The sequence below is a fragment of the Saimiri boliviensis genome (assembly GCF_048565385.1).
Source record: "Saimiri boliviensis isolate mSaiBol1 chromosome 2 unlocalized genomic scaffold, mSaiBol1.pri SUPER_2_unloc_4, whole genome shotgun sequence".
Taxonomy (NCBI): domain Eukaryota; kingdom Metazoa; phylum Chordata; class Mammalia; order Primates; family Cebidae; genus Saimiri; species Saimiri boliviensis.
Genome location: NW_027412491.1, coordinates 283089 through 308412, shown reverse-complemented (window position 1 = coordinate 308412; position 25324 = coordinate 283089). Strand labels below are relative to the sequence as shown.

Below are 25324 nucleotides of genomic sequence, written 5' to 3'. Positions count from 1 at the left end.
TTTGTATTATTTTCCAAGATACAGCTAAGGGTTTTATTTTTATTTTTGAAAATAACACAGCTTGGGGGTGTATTTGTATTATTTTCCAAGATACAGCTAAGGGTTGTATTTGTATTTTTGAATATAACACAGCTTGGGGGTGTACTTCTATTATTGTCCAAGATACAGATAAGTGTTGTATTTGTATTTTTGAAAATAACACAGCTTGGGGGTGTGTTTGTATTATTTTCCAAGATACAGCTATGTGTTGTATTTGTATTTTTGAAAATAACCCAGCTTGGGGGTGTATTTGTATTATTTTCCAAGATACAGCTAAGGGTTGTATTTGTATTTTTCACAATAACACAGCTTGAGTTTTTATTTGTAATATTTTCCAAGATACAGCAAAGGGTTGAATTCTATTTTTAAAAATAACGCAGATTGGGGGTGGATTTTTATTATTTTCTGAGATACAGCTAAGGGTTTTATTTGTTTTTTTGACAATTACACAGCTTGTTGGGGTCTTTGTATTATTTTCCAACATACAGCTAAGGGTGGTATTTGTATTTTTGAAAATAACACAGTTTGGGGGTGTATTTGTATTATTTTCGAAGATAGAGCTAAGGGTTGTATTTCTTTTTTTGACAGTAACACAGCTTGGGGGTGTATTCGTATTATTTTCCAAAATACAGCTGAGTGTTGTATTTGTATTTTTGACTATAACTGAGCTTGGGGGTGTATTCGTATTATTTTCCAAGACACAGCTAAGGGTTGTAATTTTATTTTTGAAAATAACACAGCTTGTGGGTGTATTTGTATTATTATTCAAGATACAGCTAAAGGTTGTATTTGTATTTTTGAAAATAACACAGCTTGGGGGTGTGTTTGTATTATTTTCCAAGATTCAGCTAAGAGTTGTACTTGTGTTTTTGAAAATAACACAGGTTGCGGGTGTATTTGTATAATTTTCCAAGATACAGCTATGGGTTTTATTTGTATTTTGGAAAATAACACGGCTTGGGGTGTGTATTTGTATTATTTTCCAATTTACTGCTAAGAGTTTTATTTGTATTTTTAACATTAACAAAGCTTGGGGGTGTATTTGTATTATTTTCCAAGATACAGCTAAGGGTTGTATTTGTGTTTTTTACAATAACACAGCTTGGGGGAGTATTTGTATTATTTTCAAAGATTCAGATAAGGTTTGTATTTGTATTTTTGAAAATAACAAAGCTTGGGGGTGTATTTATATTATTTTCCAATATGCAGATAAGTGTTGTATTTGTATTTTTGAAAATAACACTGCTTGGGGGTGTATTTGTATTATTTTCAAAGATACAGCTAAGGGTTGTATTTGTATTTTAGAGAATAACACAGTTGGGGGTGTATTTGAATTGTTTTCAAAGATACAGCTAAGGGTGGTATTTGTATTTTTGAAAATAACACAGATTGGGGGAGCATTTGTATTTTTTTCAAATATACAGCTGAGGGTTGTATTTGTCTTTTTGAATATAACAAAGCTGGGGAGAGTAAGTGTATAATTTTCAAAGATACAGCTAAGGGTTGTATTTGTATTTTTGAAAATAACACAGCTTGGGGGTGTATTTGTGTTATTTTCCAAGATAGAGCTAAGGGTTTTATTTGTATTTTTGAAAATAACACAGCTTGGGGGTGTATTTGTATTATTTTCCAAGATACAGCTAAGGGTTGTATTTACATTATTGAAAATAACACAGCTTGGGTGTGTATTTGTATTATTTTCCAAGATACACCTAAGGGTTGTTTTTGTATTTTTGAAAATAACACAGCTTGGAAGTGTATGTTTATTATTTTCCAACGTACAGCTAAGGGTTGTATTTGTATTTTTGGAAATAACACAGCTTGTGGCTGTATTTGTATTATTTTCCAAGATACAGCTAAAGGTTATATTTGTATTTTTGACAATAACACAGCTTGGGAGTGTATTTGTATTATTTTGAAAGGTACAGCTAAGGGTTGTATTTGTATTTTTGAAAATAACCCAGCTTGGGGGTGTATTTGTATTATTTTCAAAGATACAGCTAAGGGTTTTATTTGTATTTTTGAAAATAACACAGCTTGGCGGTGTATTTCTATTATTTTCCAAGATACAGCTAAGTGTCGTATTTGTATTTCTGAAAATAACACAGCTTGGGGGTGTGTTTGTATTATTTTCCAAGATACAGCTATGTGTTGTATTTGTATTTTTGAAAATAACCCAGCTTGGGGGTGTATTTGTATTATTTTCAAAGATACAGCTAAGGGTTTTATTTGTATTTTTGAAAATAACACAGCTTGGGGGTGTATTTGTATTATTTTCTGAGATACAGCTAATGGTATTATTTGTATTTTTGACAATAACACAGCTTGGTGTTGTCTTTGTATTATTTTCCAACATAAAGCTAAGGGTGGTATTTGTATTTTTGAAAATAACACAGTTTGGGGGTGTATTTGTATTATTATCGAAGATAGAGCTAAGGGTTGTATTTGTATTTTTGACAGTAACACAGCTTAGGTGTGTATTCGTATTATTTTCCAAAATACAGCTAAGGGTTGTATTTGTATTTTTGACAATAACTGAGCTTCGGGGTGTATTCGTATTATTTTCCAAGACACAGCTAAGGGTTGTAATTGTATTTTGGAAAATAACACAGTTTGGGTGTGTATTTGTATTATTTTTCAAGATACAGCTAAGGGTTGTATTTGTATTTTTGAAAATAACACAGCTTGGGGGTGTGTTTGTATTATTTTCCAAGATACAGCTAAGGTTTGTACTTGTGTTTTTGAAAATAACACAGGTTGCGGGTGTATTCGTATTATTTTCCAAGATACAGCTAAGGGTTTTATTTGTATTTTTGAAAATAACACAGCTTGGGGTGTGTATTTGTATTATTTTCCAATATAGAGCTAAGGGTTTTATTTGTATTTTTAACATTAACAAAGCTTGGGGTGTATTTGTATTATTTTCAAAGATTCAGATAAGGGCTGTATTTGTATTTTTGAAAATAACAAAGCTTTGAGGTGTATTTATATTATTTTCCAATATGCAGATAAGGGTTGTATTTGTATTTTTGACAATAACACAGCTTGGGGGTGTATTTGTATTATTTTCAAAGATACAGCTAAGGGTTGTATTTCTATTTTTGACAGTATCACAGCTTGGGGGAGTATTTGTATTAGTTTCGAAGATAAAGCTAAGGGTTGTATTTGTATTTCTCAATATAACACATCTTGGGGGTGTGTTGTATTATTTTCAAAGATACAACTATGGGTTGTATTTGTATTTTTGAAAATAACACAGCTTGGGGGTGTATTCCTATTATTTTCCGAGATACAGCTAAGGGTTGTATTTGTATTTTTGAAAATAAAACAGTTAGGGGGTGTATTTGTATTATTTTCCAAGATATAGCTAAGAGTTGTATTTGTATTTTTGACAACAACACAGCTTGGGGGTGTATTTGTATTATTTTCCAAGATACAGCTATGGGATGTATTTGTGTTTTTGAAAATAACACAGCTTGTGGGTGTATTTGTATTATTTCCGAGATACAGCGAAGGGTTGTATTTGTATTTTTTAAATTAGACAGCTTGGGGGTTTATTTGTATTATTTTCCAAGATACAGCTGAGGGTTGTATTTGTATTTGTGAAAATAACACAGTTTGGGGGTGTATTTGTATTATTTTCCAAGATACAGATAAGGGTTGTATTTGTATTTTTGACAATAACACAGCTTTGGGGTGTATTTGTATTATTTCCCAAGATACAGCTGAGGGTTGTATTTGCTTTTGTGAAAATAACACAGCTTGGCGGTGTATTTGTATTATTTTCCAAGATACAGCTAAGGTTTGTATTTGTATTTGTGGAAATAACACAGTTAGGGAGTGTATTTGTATTATTTTCCAAGATACAGCTAAGGGTTGTATTTGTATTTGTGAAAATAACACAGCTTGGGGGTGTATTTGTATTATTTTCCAAGATACAGCTATGGGTTGTATTTGTATTTTTGAAAATAACACAGCTTGCGGGTGTATTTGTATTATTTTTCAAGATACAGCTAAGGGTTGTATTTGTATTTTTGAAAAAACACAGCTTGGGGGTTTGTTTCTATTATTTTCCAAGATACAGCTAAGGGTTGTACTTGTATTTTTGAAAATAACACACGTTGAGGGTGTATTTGTTTTATTATCCACGATACATCTAAGGGTTTTATTTGTATTTTTGAAAGTAACAAAGCTTGGGGGTGTATTTGTATTATTTTCCAATATACAGCTAAGGGTTGTATTTGTATTTTTAACATTAACAAAGCTTGGGGTTGTATTTGTATTATATTCCAAGATACAGCTAAGGGTTGTATTTGTATTTTTGAAAAAACACAGCTTGGGGGTTTGTTTCTATTATTTTCCAATATGCAGATAAGGGTTGTATTTGTATTTTTGAAAATAACACAGCTTGGGGTGTATTTGTATTATTTTCCAAGATACAGCTAAGGGTTGTATTTGTATTTTTGAAAATAACACAGCTTGGGGGTATATTTGTATTATTTTCAAAGATACAGCTAAGGGTTGTATTTCTATTTTTGACAGTATCACAGCTTGGTGGAGTATTCGTATTATTTTCCAAGATACAGCTGAGGGTTGTATTTGTATTTTTGACAATAACACAGCTTGGGGGTGTGTTTGTATTATTTTCCAAGATACAGCTAAGAGTTTTATTTGTATTTTTGACAATAACACAGCTTTGGGGTGTATTTGTATTATTTTCCAAGATACAGCTGAGGGATGTATTTGTATTTTTGACAATAACACAGCTTGGGAGTGTATTTGTATTATTTTCCAAGGTACAGCTAAAGGTTGTATTTGTATTTTTGACAATAACACAGCTTGGGGCTCTATTCGTATTATTTTCCAAGACACAGCTATGGGTTGTAAATGTATTTTTGAAAATACAACAGCTTTAGGGTGTATTTGTATTATTTTCAAAGATTCAGCTAAGGTTTTTATTTGGATTTTTGACAATAACACAGCATGGGGTTGTATTTGTATTATTTTCAAAGATAGAGCTAAGGGTTGTATTTGTATTTTTGACAATAAAACAGCTTGTGGGTGTATTTGCATTATTTTCAAAGATACAGCTAAGGGTTGTATTTGTATTTTGGAAAGTATCAGAGCTTGTGAGTGTATATGTATTATTTTCAAAGATACAGCTAAGTGTTGTATTTGTATTTTAGACAATAACACAGATGGGTGTGTATTTGAATTATTTTCAAAGATACAGCTAAGTGTGGTATTTGTATTTTTGACATTAACACAGCTTGGGGGTGTATTTGTATTATTTCCCAAGATAGAGCTAAGGGTTGTATTTGTATTTTTGACAATAAGACAGCTTGGGAGTGTATTTGTATTATTTTCAAAGATACAGCTGTGGGTTGTATTTGTATTTCTGACAATAACACAGATAGGGGTGTGTTTGTATTATTTTCAAAGGTACAGCTAAGGGTTGTATTTGTATTTTTGACAATAACCCAGCTTGGGGGTGTATTTGTATTATTTTCAAAGATACAGCTAAGGGTTGTATTTGTATTTTAGAATATAACACAGTTTGGGTTGTATTTGAATTATTTTCGAAGATACAGCTAAGGGTGGTATTTGTAGTTTTGAAAATAACACAGCTTGGGGGTGTATTTGTATTATTTTCAAAGATACAGCTGAGGGTTTTATTTGTATTTTAGAAAATAACACAGCTTGGGAGTGTACTTGTACAATTTTTGAAGATAGAGCAAAGGGTTGTATTTGTATTTTTTTTTTTTTGAGATTTGAAAACATTTTCTTCAGGTATATGCTTTATATTTTTATTTTCTTTTTTATTTACTTATTTATTTATTTATTTATTTTTTTATTGCATTATAGGTTTTGGGGTACATGTGATGAACATGCAAGATTGTTGCATAGGTACACACATGGCAGTGTGCTTTGCTTCCTTCCGTCCCGTCACCTGTATCTGTCATTTCTCCCCATGCTATCTTTTCCCACCTCTCCACCCCCCCGCCCCTCCCCCATTTCCCCCCAACGGATCCCAGTGTGTACTGCTCCCCTCCCTGTGTCCATGTGTTCTCATTGTTCAACACCCGCCTAAGAGCGAGAATATACGGTGTTTGATTTTCTGCTCTTGTGTCAGTTTTCTGAGAATAATGGTTTCCATGTTCATCCATGTCCCTACAAAGGATGTGAACTCATCGTTTTGATGGCTGCATAATATTCCATGGTGTATATGTAACACATTTTCCCTATCCAGTCTATCATCACAGCTTGGGGGTGTATTTCTATTATTTTACAAGACACATCTAAGGGTTGTATTTGTATTTTTGAAAATAACACAGCTTGGGGGTGTATTTGTGTTATTTTCCAAGATAGAGCTAAGGGTTGTATTTGTATTTTTGAAAATAACACAGCTTGGGGGTTTGTTTGTATTATTTTCCAAGATACAACTAAGTGTTGTATTTGTATTTTTGAAAATAACACAGCTTGGGGGTGTATTTGTATTATTTTCCAAGATACAGCTAAGGGTTGTATTTGTATTTTTCACAATAACACCACTTGGGTGTGTATTTGTATTATTTTCCAAGATACAGCTAAGGGTTGAATTATATTTTTGAAAATAACACACCTTGGGGTTGTATTTGTATTATTTTCCAAGATACAGCTAAGGACGGTATTTGTATTTTTGACAATAACACAGCTTGGGTGTGTATTTGTATTATTTTCCAAGATACAGCTAAGGGTTTTATTTGTATTTTTGACAATAACAGAGCTTGGGCGTGTATTTGTATTTTTCCAAAGATACAGCTAAGGGTTGTGTTTGTATTTATGAAAATAACACAGCTTGGTGGTGTATTTGTATTATTTTCCAAGATACACCTAAGGGTTGTATTTGTATTTTTGAAAATAACACAGCTGGGAGGTGTATTTTTATTATTTTCCAACATACACCTAAGGGTTGTACTTGTATTTTTGAAAATAAAACAGCTTGGGGGTTTGTTTGTATTATTTTCCAAGATACAGCTACGGGTTTTATTTGTATTTTTGAAAATAACCCAGCTTGGGGGAGTATTTGTATTATTTTCCAAGATACAGCTAAGGGTTGTATTTATATTTTTCACAATAACACCGCTTGGGTGTGTATTTGTATTATTTTCCAAGATACAGCTAAGGGTTGAATTGTATTTTTGAAAATAACACACCTTGGGGGTGTATTTGTATTATTTTCTTAGATACAGCTAAGGGTTTTATTTGTATTTTTGACAATAACACAGCTTGGTGGTGTCTTTGTATTATTTTCCAACATACAGCTAAGGGTGGTATTTCTATTGTTGAAAATAACACAGCTTGGGGTTGTATTTGTATTATTTTCGAAGATAGAGCTAAGAGTTGTATTTGTATTTTTGACAGTAACACAGCTTGGGGGTGTATTGGTATTATTTTCCAAAATACAGCTAAGGGTTGTATTTGTATTTTTGACAATAACTGAGCTTGGGGGTGTATTCGTATTATTTTCCAAGACACAGCTAAGGGTTGTAATTGTATTTTGGAAAATAACACAGCTTGGAGGTGTATTTGTATTATTTTCCAATATAAAGCTAAGAGTTGTATTTGTATTTTTGAAAATAACACAGCTTGGGGCTGTATTTGTATTATTTTCTGAGATTGAGCGAAGGGTTATATTTGTATTTTTGAAATTAACACAGCTTGGGGTTGTATTTGTATTATTTTCCAAAATGCAGCTAAGAGTTGTATTTGTATTTTTGAAAACAACACAGCTTGGTGGTGTATTGTATTATTTTCCAAGATACAGCTAAGGGTTGTATTTGTATTTTTGAAAATAACACAGTTTGGGGTGTTTTTGTATTATTTTCCGAGATACAGCTAAGGGTTGTATTTGTATTTTTGACAATAACACAGCTTGGGGGTGTATTTGTATTATTTTCCAAGATACAGCTAAGGGTTGTATTTGTATTTTTGACAATTACACAGCTTGGGAGTATATTTGTATTATTGACCAAGACACATCTAAGGGTTGTATTTGTATTTTTGACAATAACACAGCTAGGGGTGTGTTTGTATTATTTTCAAAGGTACAGCTAAGGGTTTTATTTGTATTTTTGACAATAACACAGCTTGGGGGTGTATGTGTATTATTTTCGAAGATACAGTTAAAGGTTGTATTTGTATTTTTGACAATAAAACAGCTTGGGGGTGTATTCGTACTATTTTCCAAGATACAGCTAAGGGTTGTATTTGTATTTTTGACAATAACATAGCTTTGGGGTGTATTCGTATTATTTTCCAAGACATAGCTAAGGTTTGTAATTGTATTTTTGACAATAACACAAATTGGCGGTGTATTTGTATTATTTTCCAAGATACAGCTAAGGGTTGTATTTGTATTTTTGACAATAACACAGCTTGGGGGTGTATTTGTATTATTTTCAAATATACAGCTAATGGTTGTATTTGTATTTTTGACAATAACACAGCTTGGGAGTGTATTTGTTTTATTTTCAAAGATACAACTAAGGGTTGGATTTGTATTTTTGACAATAATACAACTATGGGTGTGTTTGTATTATTTTCAAAGGTACAGCTAAATGTTGTATTTGTATTTTTGACAATAACACAGCTTGGGGGTGAATTTGTATTATTTTCAAAGATACAGCTAATGGTTGTATTTGTATTTTAGAGAATAACACAGTTGGTGGTTTATTTGAATTATTTTCAGAGATACAGCTGAGGGTGGTATTTGTATTTTTGAAATTAACACAGATTGGGGGTGCATTTGTATTATTTTCAAATACAGATGAGGGTTGTATTTGTATTTTTTAAAATAACACAGCTAGGGAGTTTACTTGTATTATTTCCAAAGATACAGCTAAGGGTTGTATTTGTATTTGTGAAAATAACACAGCTTGGTGGAGTATTTGTATTATTTTCCAAGATACAGCTAAGGGTTGTATTTGTATTTGTCAAAATAACACAGCTTGGGGGTGTATTTGTATTATTTTCCAAGATACAGCTAAGGGCTGTATTTGTATTTGTGAAAATAAAACAGCTTGGGGGTGTATTTGTATTATTTTCCAAGACACAGCTATGGGTTGTATTTGTGTTTTTGAAAATAACACAGCTTGGGGGTGTATTTGTATTATTTTTCAAGATACACTTAAGGGTTGTATTTGTATTTTTGAAAATAACACAGCTTTTGGGTGTGTTTGTATTATTTTCCAAGATACAGCTAAGGGTTGTACTTGTATTTTTGAAAATAACACAGTTTGCGGGTGTATTTGTACTATTTTCCAAAATACAGCTAAGGGTTGTATTTGTATTTTTGACAATAACACAGCTTGGGGTTGTATTTGTATTATCTTCAAAGATACAGCTAACGATTGTATTTCTATTTTTGACAGTATCACAGCTTGGGGTGTATTTGTATTAGTTTCAAAGATACAGCTAAGTGTTGTATTTGTATTTTTGACAATAACACAGCTTGGGTATGTATTTGTTTTATTTTCAAAGATACAGCTAAGTGTTGTATTTGTATTTTTCACAATAACACAGCTTGTGGGTGTATTTGTATTATTTTCAAAGATACAGCTAAGGGTTGTATTTGTATTTTTGACAGTATCACAGCTTGAGGGAATATTTGTATTATATTCGAAGATACAGTTAAGGGTTGTATTTGTATTTCTCAAAATAACACAGCTTGGGGGTGTGTTTGTATTATTTTCAAAGATACAGCTAAGGGTTGTATTTGTATTTTTGAAAATAACACAGCTTGGGGGTGTATTTGTATTATTTTCCGAGGTACAGCCAAGGGTTGTATTTGTATTTTTGAAAATAACACAGTTTGGGGGTGTATTTGTATTATTTTCCAAGATATAGCTAAGGGTTGTATTTGTATTTTTGACAATAACCCAACTTGGGGGTGTATTTGTATTATTCTCAAATATACAGCTAAGGGTTGTATTTGTATTTTTGACAATAACACAGCTTGGGAGTGTATTTGTTTTATTTTCAAAGATACAGCTAAGGGTTGGATTTGTATTTTTGACAATAATACAACTATGGGTCTGTTTGTATATTTTCAAAGGTACAGCTAAATGTTGTATTTGTATTTTTGACAATAACACAGCTTGGGGGTGAATTTGTATTATTTTCAAAGATACAGCTAATGGTTGTATTTGTATTTTAGAGAATAACACAGTTAGTGGTGTATTTGAATTATTTTCAGAGATACAGCTGAGGGTGTTATTTGTATTTTTGAAAATAACACAGATTGGGGGTGCATTTGTATTATTTTCAAATACAGATGAGGGTTGGGTTGTATTTGTATTTTTTAAAATAACACAGCTAGGGAGTGTACTTGTATAATTTTCAAAGATACAGCTAACGGTTGTATTTGTATTTTTGAAAACAACACAGCTTGGGTGAGTATTTGTATTATTTTACAAGATACAGCTAAGGGCTGTATTTGTATTTTTGAAAATAACACAGCTTGGGGGTGTATTTTTGTTATTTTCTAAGATATAGCTAAGGCTTTTATTTGTATTTTTGAAAATAACACAGCTTGGGTGTGTATTTGTATTATTTTCCAAGATACAGCTAAGGGTTGTATTTATACTTTTGAAAATAACACAGCTTGGGTGTGTATTTGTATTATTTTCCAAGATACACCTAAGGGTTGTTTTTGTATTTTTGAAAATAACACAGCTTGGGGGTGTATTTGTATTATTTTCCAAGATACTGCTAAGGGTTTTATTTGTATTTTTGAAAATAACAGAGCTTGGGGTGTTTATGTGTATTATTTTCCCATATACAGCTAAGTGTTTTATTTGTATTTTTAACATTAACAAATCTTGGGGGTGTATTTGTTTTATTTTCCAAGATACAGCTAAGGGTTGTATTTGTATTTTTGAAAATAACACAGCTTGGTTGTGTATTTGTATTATTTTCAAAGATTCAGATAAGGTTTGTATTTGTATTTTTGAAAATAACAAAGCTTGGGGGTGTAGTTATATTATTTTCCAATATGCAGATAAGGGTTGTAATTGTATTTTTGAAAATAACACAGCTTGGGGTGTATTTGTATTATTTTCCAAGATACAGCTAAGGGTTGTATTTGCATTTTTGAAAATAACATAGCTTGGGACTGTGTTTGTATTATTTTCAAAGATACAGCTAAGGGTTGTATTTGTATTTTTGATAATAACACAGCTTGGGGGTGTATTTGTATTATTTTCAAAGATACAGCTAAGGGTTGTATTTCTACTTTTGACAGTATCAAATCTTCGGGTGTATTTGTATTATTTTCAAAGATTCAGCTAAGTGTTGTATTTGTATTTTTGACAATAACACAGCTTGGGTATGTATTTGTTTTATTTTCAAAGATACAGCTAAGGGTTGTGTTTGTATTTTTCACAATAACACACCTTGTGGGTGTATTTGTATTATTTTCAAAGATACAGCTAAGGGTTGTATTTGTATTTTTGACAGTATCACAGCTTGATTGAGTATTTGTATTATTTTCGAAGATACAGCTAAGGGTTGTATTTGTATTTCTCAAAATAACACAGTTTTGGGGAGTGTTTGTATTATTTTCAAAGATACAGCTAAGGGTTGTATTTGTATTTTTGAAAATAACACAGCTTTGGGGTGTATTTGTATTATTTTCTGAGATACAGCCAAGGGTTGTTTTTGTATTTTTGAAAATAACACAGTTTGAGGGTGTATTTGCATTATTTTCCAAGATATAGCTAAGGGTTGTATTTGTATTTTCGACAATAACACAGCTTGGGGGTGTATTTGTATTATTTTCAAATATACAGCTAAGGGTTGTATTTGTATTTTTGACAATAACACAGCTTGGGAGTGTATTTGTATTATTTTCAAAGATAGAGCTAAGGGTTGCATTTGTATTTTTGACAATAATACAGCTAGGGGTTTGTTTGTATTATTTTCAAAGGTACAGCTAAAGGTTGTATTTGTATTTTTGACAATAACACAGCTTGGGGGTGTATTTGTATTATTTTCAAAGATACAGCTAAGGGTTGTATTTGTATTTTAGAGAATAACACAGTTGGTGGTGTATTTAATTATTTTCAAAGATACAGCTAAGGGTGGTATTTGTATTTTTGAAAATAACACAGATTGGGGGTGCATTTGTATTATTTTCAAATATACAGCTGAGGGTTGTATTTGTATTTTTTAAAATAACACAGCTTGGGAGTGTACTTGTATAATTTTCAAAGATACAGCTAAGGGTTGTATTTGTATTTTTGAACATAACACAGCTTGGGGGTGTATTTGTATTATTTTACAAGATACAGCTAAGGGTTGTATTTGTATTTTTGAAAATAACACAGCTTGGGGGTTTATTTCTGCTATTTTCCAAGATAGATCTACGGGTTTTATTTGTATTTTTGAAAACAACACAGCTTGGGTGTGTATTTGTATTATTTTCCAAGATACAGCTAAGGATTGTATTTATATTTTTGAAAATAACACAGCTTGGGTGTGCATTTGTATTATTTTCCAAGATACACCTAAGGGTTGTTTTTGTATTTTTGAAAATAACACAGCTTGTGGGTGTATTTTTATTTTTTTCCAACATACAGCTAAGGGTTGTATTTGTAATTTTGAAAGTAACACAGTTTGGGCTGCATTTGTATAATTCTCCAAGATACAGCTAAGGGTTGTATTTGTATTTTTGACAATAACACAGCTTGGGACTGTATTTGTATTATTTTCCAAGATACAGCTAATGGTTGTATTTGTGTTTTTGACAATAACACAGCTTGGGGGTGTATTTGTATTATTTTGAAAGATTCAGATAAGGGTTTTATTTGCATTTTTGAAAATAACACAGCTTGGGAGTGTGTTTGTATTATTTTCCAAGATAGAGCTAAGGGTTGTATTTGTATTTTTGACAATAACACAGCTTGGGGGTGTATTTGTATTATTTTCAAAGATACAGCTAAGGGTTGTATTTCTATTTTTGACAGTATCACAGCTTGGTGTGTATTTGTATTATTTTCAAAGATACAGCTAAGTGTTGTATTTGTATTTTTGACAATAACACAGCTTGGGTATGTATTTGTTTTATTTTCATAGATACAGCTAATGGTTGTATTTGTATTTTTGAAAATAACACAGCTTGTGGGTGTATTTGTATTATTTTCAAAGATACAGCTAAGGGTTGTATTTGTATTTTTGACAGTATCACAGCTTGAGGGAGTATTTGTATTATTTTCGAAGATACAGCTAAGGGTTGTGTTTGTATTTCTCAAAATAACACAGCTTGGGGGTTTGTTTGTATTATTTTCAAAGATACAGCTAAGGGTTGTATTTGTATTTTTGAAAATAACACAGCTTGGGGGTGTATTTGTATTATTTTCTGAGATACAGCCAAGGGTTGTATTTGTATTTTTGAAAATAACACAGTTTGGGGGTGTATTTGTATTATTTTCCAAGATATAGCTAAGGGTTGTATTTGTATTTTTGACAATAACAGAGCTTGGGGGTGTATTTGTATTATTTTCAAATATACAGCTAAGGGTTGTATTTGTATTTTTGACAATAACACAGCTTTTGAGTGTATTTGTATTATTTTCTAAGATACAGCTAAGGGTTGTATTTGTATTTTTGACAATAATACAGCTAGGGGTGTGTTTGTATTATTTTCAAAGTTACAGCTAAAGGTTGTATTTGGATTTTTGACAATAACACAGCTTGGGGGTGTATTTGTATTATTTTCAAAGATACAGCTAAGGGTTGTATTTGTATTTTAGAGGATAACACAGTTGGTGGTGTATTTGAATTATTTTCCAAGATAGAACTACGGGTTTTATTTGTATCTTTGAAAATAACACATCTTGGGTGTGTATTTGTATTATTTTCCAAGATACAGCTAGGGGTTGTATTTATATTTTTGAAAATAACACATCTTGGGTGTGTATTTGTATTATTTTCCAAGATACACTTAAGGGTTGTTTTTGTATTTTTGTAAATAACACAGCTTGGGGGTGTATTTTTATTATTTTCCAACATACAGCTAAGGGTTGTATTTGTAATTTTGAAAGTAACACAGCTTTGGGGTGTATTTGTATCATTCTCCAAGATACAGCTAAGGGTTGTATTTGTATTTTTGACAATAACAGAGCTTGAGAGTGTATTTGTATTATTTTCCAAGATACAGCTAAGGGTTGTATTTGTATTTTTGACAATAACACAGCTTGGGTGTGTATTTGTATTATTTTCAAAGATTCAGATAAGTGTTGTATTTGTATTTTTGAAAATAACAAAGCTTGGGGGTGTATTTGTATTATTTTCCAATATGCAGATAAGGGTTGTATTTGTATTTTTGAAAATAACACAGCTTGGGGTGTATTTGTATTATTTTCCAAGACACAGCTAAGGGTTTTATTTGTATTTTTGAAAATAACACAGCTTGTGTGTGTGTTTGTATTATTTTCAAAGATACAGCTAAGGGTTTTATTTGTATTTTTGACAATAATACTGCTTGGGGGTGTATTTGTATTATTTTCAAAGATACAGCTAAGGGTTGCATTTCTATTTTTGACAGTATCACAGCTTGTGGTGTATTTGTATTATTTTCAAAGATACACCTAAGTGTTGTATTTGTATTTTTGACAATAACACAGCTTGGGAATGTATTTGTGTTATTTTCCAAGATACAGCTAAGGGTTGTATTTGTATTTTCGACAATAACACTGCTTGGGGGTGTATTTGTATTATTATCAAAGATACAGCTAAGGGTTGTATTTCTATTTTTGACAGTATCACAGCTTGGGTGAGTATTTGTATTATTTTCGAAGATACAGCTAAGGGTTGTATTTGTATTTCTGAAAATAACACAGCTTGGTGGTGTATTTGTATTATTTTCCAAGATACAGCTAAGGGTTGTATTTGTAATTTTGACAATAACACAGCTTGGGAGTGTATTTGCATTATTTTCAAAGATACAGCTAAGGGTTGTATTTGTATTTCTGACAATAACACAGCTTGGGGGTGTATTTGTATTATTTCCAAATGTACAACTAAGGGTTGTATTTGTATTTTTGAAACATACACATCTAGGGAGTGTCCTTGTATAATTTTCAAAGATATAGCTAAGGATTGTATTCGTATTTTTGAAAATAACACAGCTTGGGTGTGTATTTGTATTATTTTACAAGATACAGCTAAGGGTTGTATTTGTATTTTAGAAAATAACACAGCTTGGGGGTGTATTTGTGTTATTTTCCAAGATAGAGCTAAGGGTTTTATTTGTATTTTTGAAAATAACACAACTTGGGTGTGTATTTGTATTATTTTCCAAGATACACCTAAGGGTTGTATTTATATTTTTGAAAATAACACAGCTTGGGTGTGAATTTGCATTTTTTTCCAAGATACACCTAAGGGTTGTTTTTGTATTTTTGAAAATAACACAGCCTGGGGGTGTATTTTTACTATTTTCCAACGTACAGCTAAGGATTGTATTTGTATTTTTGAAAATAACACAGCTTTTGAGTGTATTTGTATTATTTTCAAAGATACAGCTAAGTGTTGTATTTGTATTTTTCACAATAAACAGGAGTGTGTTTGTATTATTTTCAAGGGTACAGCTATGGGTTGTATTTGTATTTTTGACAGTAACACAGCTTGGGGGTGTTTTTGTATTATTTTCAAAGATACAGCTAAGGGTTGTATTTGTATTTTTGACAATAACGCAGCTTGGGGGTGTATTTGTATTATTTTCCAAGATACAGCTAAGGGTTGTATTTGTATTTTTGAAAATAACACAGCTAGGGGTTGTGTTTGTATTATTTTCAAAGATACAGATAAGGTTTGTATTTTTATTTTAGACAATAACACAGTTTGGGTTGTATTTCAATTATTTTCGAAGATACAGCTAAGGGTGGTTTTTGCATTTTTGAAAATAACACAGCTTGGGGGTGCATTTGTATTATTTTCCAAGATACAGATCAGGGTTGTATTTGTATTTTTGAAAATAACAAATGTTGGGAGTGTATTTGTATAATTTTCCAAGATACAGCTATGGGTACTATTTCTATTTTTGAAAATAACACAGCTTGGGAGTGTATTTGTATTATTTTACAAGATACAGCTAAGGGTTGTATTTTTATTTTTGAAAATAACACAAATTGGGGGTGTATTTTTGTTATTTTCCAAGATACAGCTAAGGGTTGTATTTGTATTTTTGAAAATAACACAGCTTGGGCGTGTATTTGTATTATTTTCCAAGATACAGCTAAGGGTTGTATTTGTATTTTTGAAAATAACACAGCTTGGGGGTGTATTTATATTATTTTCCGAGATACAGCTAAGAGTTTTATTTGTATTTTTGACAATAACACAGCTTGGTGGGTCTTTGTATTATTTTCCAAGATACAGCTAAGGGTTGTTTTTGTATTTTTGAAAATAACACAGCTTGGGTGTCTATTTGTATTATTTTCGAAGATACAGCTAAAGGTTGTATTTGTATTTTTGACAATAACACAGCTTGCGGGTGTATTCGTATTATTTTCCAAGATATAGCTAAGGTTGTATTTGTATTTTTGACAATAACACAGCTTGGGGGTGTATTCTTATTATTTTCCAAGACACAGCTAAGGGTTGTAAAGGTATTTTTGAAAATACAACAGCTTTGGGGTGTATTTGTATTATTTACCAAGATACAGCTAAGGGTTGTATTTGTATTTTTGAAAATAACACAGCTTGTGGGTTTATTTTTATTATTTTCCGAGATATTGCTATGGGTTGTATTTGTATTTTTGAAAATTACACAGCTTGGGGGTGTATTTGTATTATTTTCCGAGATACAGCTAAGGGTTGTATTTGTATTTTTGAAAATAACACAGCTTGAGGGTGTATTTGTATTATTATCCGAGATAGAGCTAAGGGATGTACTTGTATTTTTGACAATAACACAGCTTGGAAGTGTATTTGTATTATTTTCCAAGATACAGCTAAGGGTTGTATTTGTATTTTTGAAAATAACACAGCTTGGAGGTGTATTTGTATTATTTTCCAATATACAGCTCAGGGTTGTATTTGTATTTTGGACAATAACACAGCTTGGGTGTGTATTTGTACTATGTTCAGAGATACAGCTAAAGGTTGTATCTGTATTTTTTACAATAACACAGCTTGTGGGTTTATTTGTATTATTTTCCGAGATACAGCTTAATGGTTGTATCTGTATTTTTGACAATAACACAGCTTGGGTGTGTATTTGTATTATTTTCCGATATAGAGCTAAGGGTTGTATTTGTATTTTTGACAATAACATAGATTTTGCGTGTATTTGTATTATTTTCTGAGATACAGCTAAGGGTTGTATCTGTATTTTTGACAATAACACAGCTTGGGGGTGTATTTGTATTATTTTCCGAGATACAGCTAAGGGTTGTGTTTGTATTTTCGACATTAACACAGTTTTGGGTTGTATTTATATTATTTTCCGAGATACTGCTAAGGGTTTTATTTGTATTTTTGACAATAACACTGCTTGGGTGTGTATTTGTGTTATTTTCCAAGATACAGCTAAGGGTTGTATTTGTATTTTTGACAATAACACAGCTTGGGGGTGTATTTGTATTATTTTCCAAGATTGAGCTTAGGGTTGTATTCAAAGAGAAAGCTACTTTTGCTGTGCCTTTGGGTTCGAGGGGAAATGGGAGTCCTCTTCAGTCAGCAGGGACGACACCTGAGTCCTTTGCAGTCCTTTTGTCTGCCTCTGAGGGTGAAATGAGAGTGTTCCCTGTCATCATGAGCCATGTCTGAAAGAATTATTCACATTCCCTACGAGAATAGACGGGTGAAATTGCGAAAGGTGTGTCTTCCTTTGGAGCATGGACGGGTTCAAAGCCCACCTCATACCACTAAGTATTTTCCTGATCACGAGCAGTTGTGTGTGCGGCCTGTGCTTGGGTGTTTTTTTTGTCACGGGTGTGTGTGTGTGTCTGTGTGTGTGTGTCTGTATTTCTGTCTCCATTCCTGAGCAGCAAATCTTTTTTCCTCTTTTAGCATGTTACTCCGAACTGTGGATGAAGATCAGCACTTCTGAAAACGCAATCCATGTATGGTTGAAGGAAATTTTCTTGGTGATGAGTGAGAGGTTGGTGACTGAAACCAGCTCATTTCCCATTGACCACTGAGGCCACATCTCTCAGGTGAGAATCAAAGTGAGAACTTGAACCAGGCACATTCTCCTTAGAGACAATGGGCCAAAGACAGGTCCGATGGAATCTAATGTCTTTTCATGTTGACATCCATCCCGTCAAGCTCTCGTTAAGCCATTGAAGTGTCACATTTGGCCTGGGGGAGGCGGTGCACCCTGTGAAATTACACGTCCGAAGATTTGGATTTTATTTCCAGCCCTCTGCCAGTCAGTCTGCCAGGCACTTTCATGTGACAAGCCTTAGGCGAGTCCCTTTCTGTCTCTGTGTCCCGATTCCTTCAGAGGGATTTATGTGGGCCTTAAGACCCACTGGGAAAAGATCCCTCTTCCAGCTCAGTGCCTGCTTTCTTGGTTTGACTTGTCAATCTGGACTTGAATACACCTTTGGTTTTGGATTGACTCTATTACCTCTCCTAGAAATTAACACACAAAACTGACAGCTGATTGACAAGATGAGAAGCTGTTTTCCAGAATTCAAATTGAACTTAATCCTTTCTTACTAAAAGAATGCTCAACTCAAGGGGACACAGATCACTCGTTTTGACTTCATGAGCTATGGCAGGTAGAGACAACTTTTTGAAAATACACAGCTAAAACTGTCCGTGCTTTGAATGCTAGACAAGTTTTTCAGAATACACAGCTAAAACGGTCTTTTTTTTTTTTTTTTTTTTTTTTTTGAGACTGAATCTTGCTCTGTCACCTAGGCTAGAGTGCAGTGGCATGATAGCTCACTGCAACCTCTGCCTCATGGGTTCAAGGGATTCTCCTGCCTCAGCCTCCCTAGTATCTGTGATTACAGGCACCTGCCACCACACCCAGCTAATTTTTGTATTTTTCATAGAGATGGGGTTTCTTTTTTTCTTTTTCTTTGAGATGGAGTTTCTCTCTTGTTACCCAGGCTTGAGTGCAGTGTCATGATCTCAGCTCACCACAACCTCTGCCTCCTGGGTTCAGGCAATTGTCCTTCCTCTGCTGCCCAAGTAGCTGGGATTACAGGCATGCGCCACCATGCTTAGCTAATTTTTTGTATATTTGGTAGAGACGGGGTTTCACCATGTTGACCAGGATGGCCTCGATCTCTTGACTTTGTGATCCGCCCGCCTCGGCCTCCCAAAGTGCTGGGATTACAGGCTTGAGCCACCGTGCCCGGCCCAGAGATGGGGTTTCACCATATTGGCCTGTCTGGTCTTGAACTGACCTAGTGATCTGCCCACCTTGGCCTCTGATAGTGCTGGGATTACAGGCATGAGCCACCACGCCTTGTACCTAATTCCTATTCACTGGTCGTGGATGGGAGCTATGGAATCTCTTCCTACAAAACATCCTGGCCGCATCAGAATGTGAGAGTTAAGTTTTCTAAGAGATGGTTCCTCTGTTTGTGCTCCACACCCAAATAATCGATCTTAGTTCACTGTCAGACAACTTCCAGGTATTACAGTGGCTGTAGACAACTTCCAGGTATTACAGTGGCTGTAGTCTAGCTGGAAAAATGCTGAAGTAGACCCCCGGGACTCTCTTGACTCAGCCATTAACAACTTAATGTGGCCCTGGGAAACAAAGATGCTGGAGAAACCACGCCTGCAATCCCAGCACTTTGGGAGGTCGAGGTGGGAGGATTGCTTGAGCCCAGGAGTTTGACAGCAGCCTGGGCAACATAGCAAGACCCCATCTCTAAAAAAAAAAAAAAATCAAAAAATTATTGCGGTGTGGTGGTGTCACCCTGTAGTCCCAGCTATTCAGGATTCTAAAGTGGGAGGATCACTTGAGTCCCAGAGGTCAAGACTGCAGTGAGCCAAGATCATGCCACTGCCCTCAAGCTTGGGCTTCAAAGTGAGACACTGTCTCAGGAGGAAAAAAACAAAACAAAACAAAACAAAAAAACTGGACCTTTTGTTTTCTCATTTGTTAAAGGTGGATGATATTATCTCCTTCATGGAATTACTGTGAGGATGGAAGTACAATTTTTTTCCCCTTTCCTTTTAGAAATACAATGAGATAGGCATAGTGGCCAGGTGAGGTGGCTCATGCCTGTAATCCCAGCACTTTGGGAGCCTGAAGCAGGTGGATCACCTGAGGTCAGGAGTTCAAGACCATCCTGGCCACCATGGTGAAACCCTGACTCCACTAAAATTACAAAAATTAGCCTAGCGTGGTGGCACGTGCCTACAATCGCAGCTACTCAGGAAGCTGAGGCAGGAGAATGGCTTGAACCTGGGAGGTGGAGGGTGTAGTGAGCAGAGATCATCCCATGGCACTCCAGTCTGGACGACAGAGTGAGACTCCATCTCAAAAAAAACAATGCCAGATGTGGTGGCTCATGCCTGTAAACCCAGCACTTTGGGAGGCAGAGGAAGGTGGATCACCTGAGGTCAGGAGTTCAAGACCAGCCTGACCAACATGCAGAAACCCCATCTCTAATAAACATATAAAATTCACCAAGCATGGTGGCACATGCCTGTAATCCCAACTATTTGGGAGGCTGAGGCAGGAGAATCGCTTGAACCTGGGAAGTGGAGGTTGCAGTGAGCCAAGATTGCACTCCTGCATGGACGAGAAGAAGGAAACTGTGTCTCAAAAACAATAATTAGATAGGCATAGTGCACAAGATAATGTCAGGTGACACGTGCACTACCACTTAGTACCACTGTGAGTCCGGACAGATGACATAGGTCTCCATGCCTCAGTTTTTCCACCTGTCAAATAGGAACCATATGAGGATGTACTCGTAAGATGATGCTCAAGGCTAAATAATGTAATCCATGAACGTGCCTAGACCAGCACCTCCTGCATTTTAAATACTCTTCCCTTTTGGCTGCTGTTGCTACTATTTTACTAACTGGCTTGATTTCTAGCCTGCAAAAAAAGGATCACAAGTTTGTGAACAAGACCATTATTCCTTACCAAATGATTCATAACCCCAATTTTTCTTTTGCTTTTTTTTTTGTTTGTTTGTGTTTTTGGAAACAGAGTCTCACTCCCACTCCCAGGCTCAAGTGATTCTCCTGCTCAGTCTCATGAGTAACTGGGATTAAAGGTACCCACAACTAGGCCCAGCTAATTGTTGTATTTTTAGTACAGATGGGGTTTCACCATGTTGGCCAGGCTGATCTCAAACTCCTGACCTCACGTAATCCATCCACCTCGGCCTCCCAAAGTGCTGGGATTATAGACGTGTGCCACCCCACCAGCCCATAACCCCAGTTTCTTTTTACCAACTTAGATTATGGAACTTGGCATGATGCCCAGATTCCCATAATGCAAATTGTCCTCCCCAATTATAACTACCAGTTTTTTTCATCTAAGAAAAACAAAACAAAAATTGAAATGCTGGTCATTTTTGTGGACAAAAAGATAAGTATGGCCAGGGGTAGTGGCTCATGCCTGTAATTCCAGCACTTTGAGAGGCTGAGGCGGGAACATCACTGGAAGCCAGAAGTTCGAGACCAGCCTGACCAACACGGTGAATCCCCCTCTCTACTAAAACTACAAAAATGAGCCAGGTGGGCTGGTGTGCGCCTGCAGTCCCAGCTACTCAGGAGGCTGAGGCAGGAGAATCACTTAACCCAGGAGGCAGAGGTTGCAGTGAAAAGAGATCATGCCACTGCAGTCCAGCTTGGGCAACAAGATCAGAACTCCATCTCAAAAAACAAACAAAAAAAAGTAATGCGACTGCTCTTTTCTGGTTATAATCACAGAGTTCATGTAGAAAAGCTAAGCAATATGAAAAAATACAGAGTTAAAGTTTTTAAAAATTACCCCAAATTGGATCAGCAAACTTTTTTTTTTTCCCTCTTCAGACAGACTAGGTCTTGCTGCTGCCCAAGCTGGTGTACAGTGACACAATCACAGATGACTGCAGCCTCGACCTCCTGGACTGGCTCTGTGCTCCTGCCTCCCAAGGAGCTGGGACTACAGGTGCATATTCCTATACCCAGCTAATTTTTTTTAAATTGGTTTTGTAGAGGTGAAGTCTCACTATGTTGCTCAGGCTGGTCTCGAACTCTGGCCTCAAGTAATCCTCCCGCTTCAGCCTTCCAAAGTGCTGGAATTACAAGCATGACCTTATTTGGAGACTGGGTCATTACAGAGGTCATCAAGTTAAAATGGGTCATGAAGGTGGGGCCCTGATGCTATATTACTGTTGTCCTTACTAAAAGAAAAATTTGTTGCCTGTGAAAGAAAAAGAAAGAATAAAATATTTTTTCCTTGAGACAGGGTCTTGTTCTGTCACCCAGGCTGGAGTGAAGTGGTGTGATCTCAGCTCACTGCAGCCTCATCCTCCCTGACTCAAGCAATCCTCCAACCTCAGCCTCCTGAGTAGCTTGGGAACACAGGTACATGCAACCATACCTGGCTTTTTTTTTTTTTTTTTTTTTTTTTTTTTTCCCCGAGATGGATTCTTGCTCTATCCTCCAGTCTGGAGTGCAGTAGTGCAATCTCAGCTCACTGCAACCTCCACCTCTGGGTTCAAGCAGTTCTCCTGCCTCAGCCTCCTGAGTAGCTAGGATGGCAGGCGTGCACCACCGCAGCCAGCTAATTTTTATATTTTTAGTAGAGATGGGGTTTCACCATGTTGGCTATGCTGGTCTCAAACTCCTGACCTCTTGATCTGCCAACCTCAGCCTCCCAAAGTGCTAGGATTACAGGTGTGAGCCACCACTCCCGGCTGTATTGTTTTTAGTACAGGTGGGGTTTCATCCTGTTGGCCTGGCTGGTATTGAACTCCTGACCTGAAGTTATCCTCTCACTCATGCTCCCAAAGTACAGGGATTACAGACATGAGCCACGGCATCTGGCCTGAGACAACAAATTTGTCTTATTCTAAGCCACTTAGTTGGTGGCACTTTGTTAAAGCATCCCCAGCAAAGTTATATCCAACGAATTAATCCATTTCATTGTTGTTGTTGTTGTTGTGGTGGTGGTGGTGGTGGTGGTTGTTGTTGTCTTTGAGACGGAGTTTCGCTCTTGTTACCCAGGCTGGAGTGCAATGGCACGATCTCGGCTCACCGCAACCTCCGCCTCCTGGGTTCAGGCAATTCTCCTGCCTCAGCCTCCTCAGTAGCTGGGATTACAGGCACGCATCACCATGCCCAGCTAATTTTTTGTATTTTTAGTAGAGACGGGATTTCACCATGTTGACCAGGATGGTCTCGATCTCTTGACCTCGTGATCCACCCGCCTCGGCCTCCCAAAGTGCTGGGATTACAGGCTTGAGCCACCACGCCCGGCTGTTGTTGTTGTTTTTAAGGGAAAAAAAAAGGAAAGAAAGAAAGAAAAAAGAATAATTAAAAAGAATGAAGGAGAGGAAGAAAGAGGAAGAGGGAGAGAGAACGGGAGTGTTGCTTTATTGCCCAGGCTAGAATGCAGTCTAAAAACGGGTATTGAAAACGTCTTTTATGCCAGTAGTTTTGCTTAATAATGGAGACAGGAAAAAAATGAGGAAAGAAAATAACAAACAAGCAGCCAACCAATAATTCATTTAAACCTGTAAGTAGGTATGATGTGGTACTGATAAGAGTGTATATTTTGTGTATTTAAAATGGAGAGTTCTATAAATGTTTATTAAGTTTACTTGTTCCAGATGTGAGTTCAAGTCCTGGATATCCTTGTTAATTTTCTGTCTCGTTGATCTGTCTAATATTGATGTTGAAGTCTCCCCCTATTATTGTGTGGGAGTCTGTCTCTTTATAAGTCTTACGTAATCTGGGTGTTCCTGTATTGGGTGCGTATATATTTAGGATGGTTAGCTCTTCTCGTTGCATTGATCCTTTGACCATTATGTAATGTCCTTCTTTGCCTCTTTTGATCTTTGTTGCTTTAAAGTTTATTTTATCAGAGGCGAGAATTGCAACTCCTGCTTTTTATTAATTAACTTATTTTTGCTCTCAAGTTGGTTGGTAAATCTTTCTCCATCCATTTATGTTGAGTCTTTGTGTATCCCTGCATGTGAGATGGGTCTGGATGCAGCATACCGATGGATTTTGCATTTCATTGTTAAAGGACACAGAAGCTCATGCTCTCTGTCATTCACAAATGTGTAATTAGGTTTTGGCCAGGAGCAGAGGCTCATACCTGTAATCCCAGGACTTTGGAAGGCTGAGATGGGAGGATCACTTGAAGCTCAGAGTTTGAGGCCAGCCTGGCCAACATGGTGAGACCCCATCTCCACACACACACACAAATATTAGTTGGGCATGGTAGCATTCACCTGTAATCCCAGCTACTCAGGAGGCTAAGGTGGGAGGACTGCTTGATCCTGGGAGTAAGAGGCTGCAGTGGGCTATGATTATACCACTGCACTGTAGGCTGAACAACACAGGAAGTCCCTATCTATCTCTTAAAAAAGAAAAAAAAAAAAAAAAAAAAAGGGCTGGAGTTTGAGTTTGTGTTTTTGTTGTTGTTACTGTTGTTGTTGTTGTTGTTGTTGTCATCTTTTTTTTTAGTCGGAGTTTCGCTCTTGTTACCCAGGCTGTAGTGCAATGGCACGATCTCGGCTCACCGCAACGTCCGCCTCCTGGGTTCAGACAATTGTCCTGCCTCAGCCTCCTGAGTAGCTGGGATTACAGGCATGTGCCCCCATGCCCAGCTATGTTTTTATATTTTTTAGTAGAGACGGGGTTTCACCATGTTGACCAGGATGGTCTCAATCTCTTGACCTCGTGATCCACCCGCCTTGGCTTCCCAAAGTGCTAGGGTTACAGGCGTGAGCCACCGGGCCCAGCCTCGTTACTGTTGTTTTTTGAGATGGAGTGTCATGCTCTGCCCGGGCTGGAGTGCGGTGGTTCAATCTCCGCTCACTGCAACTCCACCTTCTGTGTTCAAGTGATTCTCCCACCTCAGCCTCCCAAGTAGCTGGGATTACAGGTGTGCACCCCCACACCTGGCTCATTTTTATATTTTCAGTAGAGATGGGATTTCACCATGTTGGCCAGGCTGGTCTCAAACTCCTGACCTCAGGAGATCCACCGGCCTCGGCCTCCCAAAGTGATGGGATTACAGGTGTGGGTCACTGCGTTCGGTCGATTTAGTGTTTTGGCTGGGTTGGGTCTGGCAGGTGTGTGGTTAATAAACCAG

General features: G+C 35.7%; 1 long non-coding RNA gene across 1 annotated transcript; it reads left to right on the top strand.

The window, feature by feature from the left end:
* Nucleotides 1-18125: 18125 nt before the first annotated feature.
* On the top strand, nucleotides 18126-22590 carry LOC141583110 (uncharacterized). Its single transcript, XR_012515862.1, has 3 exons — nucleotides 18126-18242; nucleotides 22052-22165; nucleotides 22466-22590. It is a non-coding gene; the product is annotated as an uncharacterized LOC141583110 (long non-coding RNA).
* The last annotated feature ends 2734 nt before the right edge of the window (nucleotides 22591-25324 follow it).